We start from the raw sequence: 12092 nt of genomic DNA on the forward strand, positions 1-12092 counted from the left end.
TCCTCTTCCTGACTAATTATAACTCCTGCGTGTTTTTCCCCCTGGAAAAAATGTCTTCTTAAAAAAATATATCCCCAAGACAGCAGTAATTAACTTAGTGAGCACCAGTGTGCAATTCAGACTGACTCTGAGGACAGGAAGGTCCCAGGTGTGGGGAGAGGTCTTCTGGCCAACAGCGGAAGGGACGTGGGTGGGACGTGGGTGAACACGGGACGCTTCCAGCAGCAGCAGCTCAGCCCCTCCTCCGCCCCACCTATCGTGACGCTGGGACCCTGGGGAATTACAGTCACAGGAGCAGTCACGGGGACTCTATGGAGCACCTCTGCATGCTGGGGACAGGGCCCAGTGCCCACCAAGTGCACGGACATTCCCTCCTGACACCTGCTCAAATCAGCCCTACTTGCCCCAGGAGACACAAGACAAGACCCTGCCCAGAGCCCTGAACCATCAGTGGTGGGGTGAATCGTGAGGCCTGTGGTACTGGTAGTTGTGTGTGGTAGGACCATGGCCAGTGGCCCTAGCAGAGGGAGGCCAAGGGCCATGAGTCCCTCAAGGGACAGGCAAGCTTAGGCCCCTCTGGTCTGTCTCCCCCCGACCCACCTTCTGGGAATCACAGTGGTTCCCCTGGAACTTTGGCCAGAGTTGAGACCACAAGTGTTGTCTGAGCACTTGGTGGGCCCCAGTGAGCAGACGGCAGAGCAGATGTCTGAGCAGGTGCCCTAGCCCCGTGGGGAGAGGAGACACTGCCAGGACTGGGTCCTAGAGCAACAGTAACAGAAAGGCTGGGATATCTGAGACTGGGTCTGGGAGCCAGACAGAGACAGAGAGGGGGCAGAGATGGAGACTAAAACAAGAGAGATAGTCAGGCTGAGTCAGAGCCCAGAGGATGAAGATAAACCCAGAGAGAAGAGACAGAGACCCAGGGCAGGGGACTGAGCCCCCAACTGAGCAGCAGAGAAAGCTGAGATAGGAGAGCACCCCAGACCCGGTGTGGCCAAGGGGCTGCTTCAGTCAGAGAACCAGAGGCCTGGGGGTCTAGGAAAGAGCTGGGAGAGAAGGAGCATTGAAAGGAAAGTGAGAGAAGAGAGGTGAAGGCCCAAAGCCTCATGTGGTCAGGCTCTGTGGGTGGGGGTCCTAAGGACACGGGGTGGCCCTGGACACTGCAGGCCTGGCATGGGAGTGAGTGCATGGGGCCTGCTTGTTTCTTATCAATCCAGAAAGACTGCCTGGAGAGGTGGCTCCAGAGGAGCTGAGCACGTGGGCATCAGGAGAGCAAAGGTGCCTGCATCAAATGGGCAGAGAGGCCCATCCTGGGCGGATTCCCCTGGTTCAGGCTCTCTGAGGTAGCCCACCTCCCATCTTCACCAGCACAGAGGCGAAGAGCCTCCCCAGAGGCTGAGGAAAATCCAGGCAAGGTTGGCTTCTACTTTTCTCCTAGGGAAGTGAAACCCTGGGGCTGTCTGTGTGGTCGGCCTGAGCACAGAGGCTGCCTGCTTTGTCCTGCAGAGCCATGCACCTCCCAGATAGGACCGGGTGGCAGGCAGATTCAGAGCTGCCCCCTGAGCCCAGGATATGGCAGCCTTCCCTGGTGTCAGGCTGGGACAAGCTCCCACACTTTATTCTCCAACAGCCTTTAGGAAACACATCCCCTCTACCAGCCCCCACGGGGGATCTGTCCCCCTCCTCAGATTTCTCAGGCAGGGCCAGGTTTCTCTCAGCTTAGGACAGGGCTGTGCTTCCTCTCCCAGACCCTCAAGACAGGGCCCGTCTCTCCCCTCGGACCCTCCAGGCAAAAGGAGGACCCTGCCCCCAGGCCCCTGGCTTCACTCTTGTCTTCACACCCCAGGAGGTGTTGACAGCCTCGCTAACCACAGGCAGACTGCCCCTGGCTCCAGCCATCACCTCCCCCAACTCCTCTGGACACCTGATGCGGCCGCTGCCTGCCCTGGGTCAGGGCCCAGTGCCCAGGACCCATGAGCCAGGCAGCTGTCGGGATTTCCGGCTCAGGGGGCCTCCAGGGCTGACATCTCTCAGTCACTTTCTCATCTGGACTCTCCCGGCCAAGTCTCTGCTCTTCCGGGGTCGGCTCTGGATCTTGGAGCATCTGTCATGGGAAGGGAGGGGGATATAGCAGGGAGCGGGTGGCCTCAGGTGGCCTTGAGCCCAGAAGACTAGCACAGGCTCCCGAATGTGCCCTTGAGCCCCAGGAAGGAGGGAAGAAGTGGTCGATGATCCCTGGGAACGGGGTTCACTGATGTAGGACGAAGCGGCCCATTGCAGGCCCTTCATTCTTTGGCCACCAGGGTAGGCTGGGGACACTATGGTGATCAGGGCATTTTGATGGAAATATCTGTTTCATGGATCCTTGAGACAAACCAAGAAATCTCCTTTTGCAGTGACATTAACAGGGGACAACATGACTCCAACAGGGGTTTGGAGTTCTGACAAACTGGGTCTGTCCAGTTCAGGCTCTGTGGAGATGACCAAGCCTCAATTTCCTCATCTATAAAATGGTACTGCCATTTACTTACTGCTGAGAGAATGCTGTGAATAATCTAGATTTCACATATAAAGCTGAAGCATTGAAAGGCTCTGCTTTTGGCACCCGGATCCCACAGGAGGCTCCCAACTCCCTGCTCCCCAGAGTCCCCTTTCTCTTCCAGGCCTCTCCTGGCAGAAGGAGACAGGCAGCCAGCCCTCAGCCTCCAGCCCCTCTGCAGCCTGGGGCAGACTGAGCTGAGGAGGGAAGGCAGAAGGCCCAGGTAGGGGCAAGGAGCCAGGAGGGCCAGGTGCTGGTTCCCTCCCAGGTGGGATCACTGGCAAGCCCCCTGCGCCCACCCTCAGGGACTGGACTGGCTGCACGCCTTCCTGCTCCAGCCTGGAATCCTCAGGCCACCCCAGGGCTCAGTCGCCCTCTGCACCCCCACCCTGGCTCCGGCCCCCTTCCAGGCCAGCCTGACCTTTGGCCCCAGCTCCTCTGACAAGCAGAGAGGGAGGACACGGGCCCACCCCCATCACAGACCATTTTTAGCCCCCAAGGAACTCGGCGTGCTCCCAGCAAGGGTGCGTGGGTCCCAGCTGGGTATTAATAGCTCAGCCGGGGGAGGTGACCGGGACTTTCACAGCCAAAGCCTGCAGGCCTCGCATCCTGGGCGGGCAGGGCCGCCCTCTTGTTGTCCACTTGTCCTCCACTGCTCCCCACCACTCCCGTCTCCTAGGGGTTCTCTCACCTCCCTCCAGCCCCCAACCCACACACATGCCTGGTGCCCCCGCCTTGTTGAACCTCCCTGGACTCCCCTGTGGGGAGGGCATGACCTCTGAGGTCAGGGGTGGGTGAGTGGCCAAGGCTGGTTCATGACCAGGCCCCGTGGGAGATGAGAACAGAGTGGCCTGTGATAAGGCTTCCTCCCTGGAACCCTCTCCTCGGCCCACTGGCCTCTCATTCCTGCTTGCATCCTCCGCCCCAGCTCCATCACCGGCTTCTCTGTGGGCTTCTCCCCACATCTCCAGCCACGCTGGGCCCGGAACGGAGAAGAGGCGGGAAAACCCAGCTGACGGGATGGAGCTCCGGACAGTGCTGCCTGCACATGGCTCAGGGCGGGCCGCGGAGGCCCGAACTGGCTGCACGGCCGCCTCTCAGGGGCAGCCTGGGAATGACAGGGCCCTGGGGTGTGACTGGGGACGCAGGGCCTTGGCACAGTTCCTCTAGAGACCCCTACTTGGTGCCATGGAAGCATCTCACATACCCGCCTTGACCACTGCCCCTTACTCTGTTAGCTTATCTACCCCTACTTCCCTGGTGGCTCAGATGGTAAAGGGTCTGCCTGCAATGTGGGAGACCCGGGTTCGATCCCTGGGTTGAGAAGATCTCCTGGAGAAGGAATTGGCAACCCACTCCAGTATTCTTGCCTGGAGAATCCCACGGACAGAGGAGCATGGTAGGCTACAGTCCATGGGGTCGCAAAAAGTCGGACACGACTGAGTGAGCTTCACTCACCCCTACTCCAGGGCCTACAGTCCCGAGGGTAGAAATCAGCAACACCGACAGAGTGTGATCAACACGGAGACGGGGCATGATCCTCCACGTTTCAGAGGTCAGCAACCAAGGCTCCCATCCTGAAGGCAGGGAGCTGGGACTGGGGGCTAGGCCCCCAGCCTTGCTCTAGTGGCTTTGCATACAACATCCTGTCTTATTTACCACAGGGATCCCTCTGTCGCCATCTCACCACTGGTCACTTCCAGGACAGAGTTAGGACGGCTTCTGAGTCTTTGCAGACCTCTTTCTCAGCTAGCTGTGGCCTTCGGTACTGGTCTGATTCTAATCTCTAACCTCTGACCCTACCTCAGCCTGAGGCCTGACCTTGACCCCAGACTGAGCTTAGCTCTCCATTCTCATGAAGTTCTGAGTCACAGCCCCTACCCTCTGACCCCTGACTCCAAGCCAAGTCTGGACCTCTGGCCATTGGATAAGACTTATGCCTGACCCTTTGACCTCAGCTCCCGTTTAAGTCTCAGCCCTGAGGCCCAGGTTGACACTGGGCCGCCACCCGCTGGTTCCCGCCCCAGGCTGAGCCCCCAAGCCAGCTCCGGTCCTTGCTTGCCTTCCTGAGCCTCAGTCCTGGACTCACCCCGACTCCCAGCTTCTCAGCCTGGAGGAGGCCCTGCACGCTCCTCACACTCACTCAGCCACCCCCATGCCGAGTTTTGAAGCAAGCTGACACAAGGAGCACATCACACTGGGCGATTTATGACTTGGACTAGCAGAGGCTGGAAACATATGCTATTTCTGGGCTGGAGCTTATTGTTTGGACCACGGAGAAGCAGATCCCACGGCAGAGGGAAGGGAAACAGATGGGCAGATGGGCCCTAGTGCACACAGACACCACGTGTGGGGCGCAGGGGCCCTGGGTGACCTGGGGCTGGGGCCATGCTCTTCCAGAGCAGAGAGGCAGGTGTGTGTACACACTCTCCAATCCAGAGGAAACTGATGACAATGAGTGGGACACCCACCTCGAGTCCTGCACCTACTTTTCTCCCTAGCTGCAGAACCCACATTCCCAGCAGCTCAGAATGGAAACTGGGTCCAAGTCCCGGCTCTCCTTTGCACAGGCTGTGAGCCCTGGGGCATGCCGCCTGGTCTCAGCCTCCGACAGTGTCCGCGACCCAAACGTAACATGGGGAGATGACGCTACCTTCCTCATGGGGTTTTCTGAGGACACACGCGGAGGCAGAGGCCCAGTGCATGTCTAGCACATGGCTACAGCTCACAAAGGAGCACCTACTAATATTTTATCAAAGATTGAAGTCCAGCTGTTCCAACTGGAAGGTCAGTGGCCTCTCACTTCTGCTCCCACCCTAGGGCTCCTGGGGGACACAGTTTGGAAACCCTTGACCTAGATTCTGGGCTGGCTGTAGGACCAAAAGTAGCATTAGCTGACGATTTATAGGAGCCTGAACAGCATGGAATTTGTCAGCGTGGAATTAGGTCACAGAATTCTTGAAACAGAGGAGCCACAGAAGCCAAAAAACTCAACATCTGAAGGCACAGTGATCTCCTGGGCCAAGAATGGTGTGGACCAACCAAGAAAGAACGGAACCCTCCCTTGGACAGCAGGCTGCAGCACTGTCTTATGTCCTGGAGTGTCCTGGAGCAGGTGGAGAGCCTCCGGCTCCATCATGATCTCCATAGCCCCTAATTTCCTGGAGAATTCCTGCTTCCCCATTGCCACTCTGCTCAAGTGTGCAAAAAGTCCAGCTGTTCCCAGGCCCCGCCTCTCCCAAGCTGGATCATCCCTATGACTCCTCCCAGGACTCCCCACCCGGTAGCTGAGGTCCCTAGGGTGAATCTCAGAGGGCCACCTCTGCTGCCTACCCTCAGCTGCCAGACACTGCAGAGTGGGCTTCGGACACACCAACGACTCTAGGCTCTGCGGGCTCTGGGCCAACATTCCTTAAGAGTGAAGCAAAGGAGCCGACCCCAGGGGAAGAAGGTGAGCACCTATGCACAGGGAACCCCCTGCGCCCCTGGAGTTTTACCTCCATTATCTCTGATTCAGGAAACAGAGGGTTGGACCAGAGGACATGCCCAAGGCCACACGACTGGGAAGTGGCAGGGGTAAGATCTGACCTAAAGCTCCTGCCTGTCCTGAGAGCAGGGCCAAGAAGTGAGGTCCCACATGCGGGTGGGCTACCGCTCAGTGAGTGGCCACAGAGACCTACAGCCAGCGCATCCCAAACCCGATCGCTGGCGGCTCCCAACCTCCACCACGGCTGGCTGAGCCCCACCCCCAGTGCCATTCCCACATGACCTTTCCAGGTGGCTAATGAGGGCCGGGGCACCTCAATAATTGGCCTCATTAGGCGGCTGGGGCTGCCCAGGGGATGGGGTGGCGGATGCTGGGCCCCACGGGGACAGGCCAGACAGCCTCCCGTTAATTACCTGAAAAATCAGACAATTAGGCCTCCTGCCACCCGCCTGCCCACGTCCTGCTGGCCCCTAATTACCGATGACTGCTGAGCAGGCTGGGAGTGACCTGGATTTGGAACAGGGACCAGTCACTGCCATCTCTCCCATCCCCCACCCTGCATCCATCACAGGCTGTGGAGATAGAGAGCTGGGGGGAGGGTTCTCAGGGAGCTTTCTGTCATCCCATTCCCCAGCCCTGGACCCTGCCCACCCACTATCTCTCCTGCCAAGGGCACCTCTGGAAGAAATGAGATGGACACGTGGAGCCCTGGTAGCCCTCAGGGAAAGATGGGTGGACTGCTGGGGGGAGGGGTGAAGACCCAGAGAGTGGAGTCCAAGAGGTGTGGGGGCTGGTGAAGAAACTGACCTCCCCTTCGTGCTTGGCTCCTCCAGGGAGAAAATGCGAGACTGCGTGCTGGAGTGGGAATACCAGAGAGGATGAAGTTGAGAACCCTCCTGGGGGGGCACGCCCGCCCAGCCCTGGGGAACCTGGGCCTGACCTAGGGGAGTGCCCCAACTCAGGAGAGCTGGACCTAGACAAGCACGACCAGGGTACAGCTTGTGGTGCTGCAGGAGATGTGAAGAGGAGGGCTTGGCTTGGCTGGGGCGGTCCTGGAAGGCCTCCCAGCGGCGATGACGGTTAGGCTGAGCCAGGTGGGGGTGCAGCGCTACAGGCGGAGGGCACAGCACATGTGAGGGCCTGGAGGTGCATCCTTCTCTGCTGAGAGCAGTGACGGAGAGGCAGGGTACCCCTCCGCAAGTATCCACCAGGCACCAGGCCATTGAGTGAGGGCGGCCAGACTGGCCCTCCCCTGCTGTGCAGGGGACGTGGGCTGGGGGCCGGGGATGCAGGCACAAGCCGAACAGACGTGAACCCCAGGCCTTGTGCAGCTTACAGTCTCGCAAGGTACATAATGTTCCTGTTGTGGTGTTGTGTGATAGATCACCAGTGTCCGATATATGATGGATGGTTGGATGGATGGATGGCAGACCAACACCCCCGGGTGAAGGTGCAGAGCTTGAAACAGAGCCGACCTGTTATTCCCCATCTTTGGCACCCTCCACCTCTGTTTGTCATGTAAGAGCCCTGGGCCAGAAAGAGGGGGGATCTTCCCCAGGCTCTGTGCCTCTCTCCATTTCATTTTACCTCCCCAACTGGCTCTGGCTCTCCCTGAAGCTGGGCACCCTCCTCCGCCACCAACCTTGCACTCCAAGCCAGTCTGACCTTCACCTGCTGATGAGTGAGGGAGTAACCTTGTGGGACATTCAGCTGGAACTGAACACCTGGGGGGACGTGGGTCCAAGGGTTGGGACTCCTGGATGAATGTGATGGTGTATCAGTGAGAAGAGGTGGGGAGAGGAGCTCAGCCCCCGCACCTCACCCTCTTGGGTGGGATTTTTTGAGGGAGAGGTCAGTTACCTTTGTGGTTCTTATATACTTCTTTAAGTATAGTATTTGATTAATGTAAAAGAATGTCTGTGACATTCTTTTAGGTATAACATAAGGGGTAAAAACATAAGGGGCTTTCTTGAGAGTCCCTTGGACTGCAAGGAGATCCAATCAGTCCATCTTAAAGGAAATCAACCCTGAATATTCATTGGAAGGACTGAAGCTGAAGTTCCAATACTTTGGCCACTTGATGCAAACAGCTGACTCAATGGAAAAGACCCTGATCCTGGGAAAGACTGAGGGCAAGAGGAGAAAGGGGCGACAGAGGATGAGATGGTTGGATGGCATCATTGACTCAATGGACATGAGTTTGAGCAAGCTCCAGGAAAAAGTGAAGGACAGGGAAGCCTGGCGTGCTGCAGTCCATGGGGTCGCAGAGTCGGACACAACTTAGTGATTGAACAACAACAAAGGAATGTCTGTGACAATACATAATAACCTAATGGATGCTGGTGACCTACCACGCAACACAAGAACAGAATCAAAGTGCGCTCCGCGAGACTGTAAGCGCTGTGAGACCTGGGGTTCACGTCTGTCTTGCTTGTGCCCACCTCCCCTGCCCCCAGCACCACAAACAGCACCTGGCGCCCTGTGAGCCAGCAACAGATTTCATCGGCGGAATCCCCCTGTGTGTGACACCCCTCCCTGATTCCTACCTCCCCCAGCGTACCCAGAATGCTGGTTTATCACTTTTGCTCTTTTGCAAGAGCTCGATCATATGCATTTGAACGTCTTAAACAGTACTGTGTCGTTTCAGCCTGGTGGCTGCTGCTGCTGCTGCTAAGTCGAGTCAGTCGTGTCCGACTCTGTGCAACCACATAGTCGGCAGCCCACCAGGCTCCACCGTCCCTGGGATTCTCCAGGCAAGAACACTGGAGAGGGTTGCCATTGCCTCTCCAATGCATGAAAGTGAAAAGTGAAAGTGAAGTCGCTCAGTCGTGTCCGACTCTTAGCAACCCCATGGACTGCAGCCTACCAGGCTCCTCCGCCCATGGGATTTTCCAGGCAAGAGTACTGGAGTGGGGTGCCATCACCTTCTCCGCAGCCTGGTGGAGGACTTGATAAAAATGGCTTTGAACTGAGTGTAGTTTCCTGCAATTTGTGTTCTTCCCTCTACATTATGCTTTAGGGTTCACCCCTGCTGCTGCGGGAGGTGCAGTTGATTTCTTAATTCTCCTGTTACTGGATGTTTGTGTTGTTCTTAGCTTCTCCTCAGGAACAGAGCTGCTAAAAACATCCTGGGGGGTGGATTGTATTATCATTATTGTTAATGATAATGTTCCCATCCTGCCAGGGTATACACTCCCTCTTCTCCCCGACCCCCCTGCACACACGGACACTTCCCAGGCACAATGGTGCCCTGGAACGAGGTGCCCTGTGACCTGAGCCAACCCTAGAGGGGTAGGGGATGGGTGGGTCAGGGTATGGGTCCACATCTACATGACTCTGTGCATCTCGTTTCTGGATCCACACCCATGCACCCCACTTCGACTCAACCTCACAAGTGCATCTGGCTCCATGTTCAGAACAAGATGAAATGAGAAAACAGACTGTGTAGCTGGACAGTCCTGGGTTCAAAGGTCCAGTTGTGTGGTCCAGTGGCTAAGACTCCATGCTCCCAATGCAGGGGGGCCCTGGGTTGCATCCCTGGTCAGGGAACTAGATCCCACCTGCTGTAACTAAGATCCCACGTGCCACAACTAAGACCTTGGACAACCAAATAAATAAATAAAGGCCTGGTTCATCATGCACAAGCTCCAGGACCTCGGGTGAGTCACTTCTTCTTTCTGAGCCTTGGTTTCCTTGTGTGCAAAGTGAGGGTGACTTTAGGACAGAACGTTGCAGAGCCCCGTGAGCGCTGAGAGGTGAGAGGCGGGCAGGGGTAGTTGCTCTTTTCCCTACTCCACTTGGGCTCCTTCTGCTCTCCATCTAAGGGGACTGCCAGGGCATCCAACCACCACCCCTATGGATAAGGAAGCTGAGATACAGAGCATGAAGGACCCCCACCCAGCGCCCTGGAGGTCCCAGCCCATCCCTCCTGCAGGGCTGACTGGTCCCCCTACCAGTGTGTCCCCCACTGCCTCTGCCGGGTCTGCGTGTGCACAAAGGCCAGCCATGCCATCCCCTCTCCGCCATGAGACCCTGGCCCTGCCGTTTAGCCTCCTATGCTCTGTCTCAGCCCTGGGGTACGAAGCTGGGGAGGGCAGAGAGGGCAGCATCAGGAGGCCAGCAGGGCTGGCAGCCCACTGTGCAGCCCAACCTAAGGCTCCTTCCTGGGCCTCACGGTGACCTCCCCTGTCCCATGGGCACTGCAGCCCCCACCCTCCCGGACCAGGCCCCCTTCATGTGGGGACCCCAGGTCCTGCTGGCTTAGGGCCTCCTGGACTCTACCACAGCCCCCAGCCTGCTCTGAGGGGTGGTCACACGTGGGCTGTCAGCCCTGTACACAGGGGGTGATGGGGGAGGCCTGATGCTGCCTCTGCAGACAGACGGAGGAGGTGGGGCTGCAAGAGGAGGCCTCAGCTTGCCCAGGAGTGTAGTGCTTCATGCTGCAGTTGCACCCAGCTTTTGGATAAAGATCTGGGGCTCCGTGTCCCACCATAGCGAAGGCAAGCGGAAACCAGGAGCGCCCCCTGCTGTCACTGCTTGCATTCAATAGCGCTGACCTGAGTGGAAGGAGGTCTCCTTCAAACACAGACTTCCTGCTGGAAGGAGCCCGCTGCTACTACCCAGCCAGACTGGCTCCCTACGCGGTGCGCGGCCCGAGATCAGGGCCAGCTTTCACCCCCAGCTCTGCTCCGGAGCCGGCCTTAAGAGAAGTGGGTGAGACAGGGCCTTCCCTTCAGCCCCCAGCACCCCTTCCCACCTGCCAGCCCCGCTTTTCTCCTCCTCACAGGGAACCCTCTCCGGGCTGCAGCTCCATTCCCTCCAGGCTCCCGCCCCGCAGGCCCCCGGGCCCCTCCTCCACGCCGGGGGAGGGAGCACAGTAATTCGAGTTATTTTTAGCCAGCCGCATCCTCTATGAGACGCAAGTCAAGGGGAAGCCGCCCCCGCGCCTCCGGGAGCTTTGGAGCTTCTTGCAGAAAAAAGATCGGTTAAAACTAGTGCTTGGAGCACTCGCGCCAGTCAGGCAGGGCCAGCGCTGTGGCAGGCGGAGCGACGACCCTGGGTCCCTCACCCACGGCTCCCTGTGCTGCGGGCTGGTTGTTAGGGGTGGCCAGGGGCCCGCACGGGCCCTCACTGCCTCCACTCAGCAGCTGTCCTCAGCCGCCCTCTCCTGGCTCCACCCCCCTCCCCCCACCGTCATCTCATCATCCCTGCCTGCTGGGGGTGAAGAGAGCATCTGGGGAGCCATCCCCACTCTCTCATCCCGCTCTGGGCGGGGTGCCCTGGGGGTGGGCAGCCTACATGTTTCCAGGGGAGATTTGGGGGTCAGGAAGAGAGCCGGGTATCACCAGCCTGGCCTTCTGGCTGTTTCAAGACTTGCAGGGGTCGGGGGGCTATCAAATGGGACACAGCCCCGTCGGCCAGGCCCTGTGAGGATCCCCGGAGCTTCACCATAACCTACAAGTGTAGTAGGTGGCACGCTCAGCCCTGTCTCACGAGGAGGTCACGGAGCTACAAACGGATGGAGCTTTTGCTCAAGGTCACCCAGCTGCCAAGTGTCAAGGCAGCAACTGGGTCACGCCCTCCAGCCTTTAGCAGTGGACAGACAGTGAGTGCTTAAGAATGCGACGACCCACTAATGAACGAGCACTGGGGGGACCAACAGGGCTGCGGAGCAGGGATGCTGTACGGGACCCACCTGCCGTGGACACCACAGCACGCTCTCCCAGAGGCTCACTCCGCAGCTAGGACGTAGCCCTCCTTTTCCCAAGCTGTCATCGGCGTGTGTCTCCGGCAGCATCCAAGCCCAGCAGAGCTTCCAGGAGTGGCCTTGACAGAGAAATAGCTGTGTGACTCTGGGCAAGTCACTTTACCTTTCTGGGCCTCACCTCACTCCAGTACTCTTGCCTGGAAAATCCCATGGACGGAGGAGCCTGGAAGGCTGCAGTCCATGGGGTCGCTGAGGGTCGGACACGACTGAGCGACTTCACTTTCACTTTCACTAACACAGGATTAACAGAAGAAGCCAGTCTGCAGGTGTGGCGAAGACTAATGCAGAGCTCCTGGCTC

At 58.2% G+C, this 12092-nt stretch overlaps 1 long non-coding RNA gene across 1 annotated transcript in view; it reads right to left on the bottom strand.

The window, feature by feature from the left end:
- Positions 1-12092, bottom strand: part of LOC147348432 (uncharacterized) — a 107820-nt gene that overhangs the window by 86596 nt on the left and 9132 nt on the right. The window contains exon 3 of the long non-coding RNA XR_015151582.1: positions 11722-11852. This is a non-coding gene — a long non-coding RNA (uncharacterized LOC147348432). The remainder of the gene's footprint in view (positions 1-11721; positions 11853-12092) is intronic.

This window comes from Bos grunniens, chromosome 22 (assembly GCF_055505025.1).
Source record: "Bos grunniens cultivar Pamir isolate PY7600 chromosome 22, Bosgru_T2T1.0, whole genome shotgun sequence".
Taxonomy (NCBI): Eukaryota; Metazoa; Chordata; class Mammalia; order Artiodactyla; family Bovidae; genus Bos; species Bos grunniens.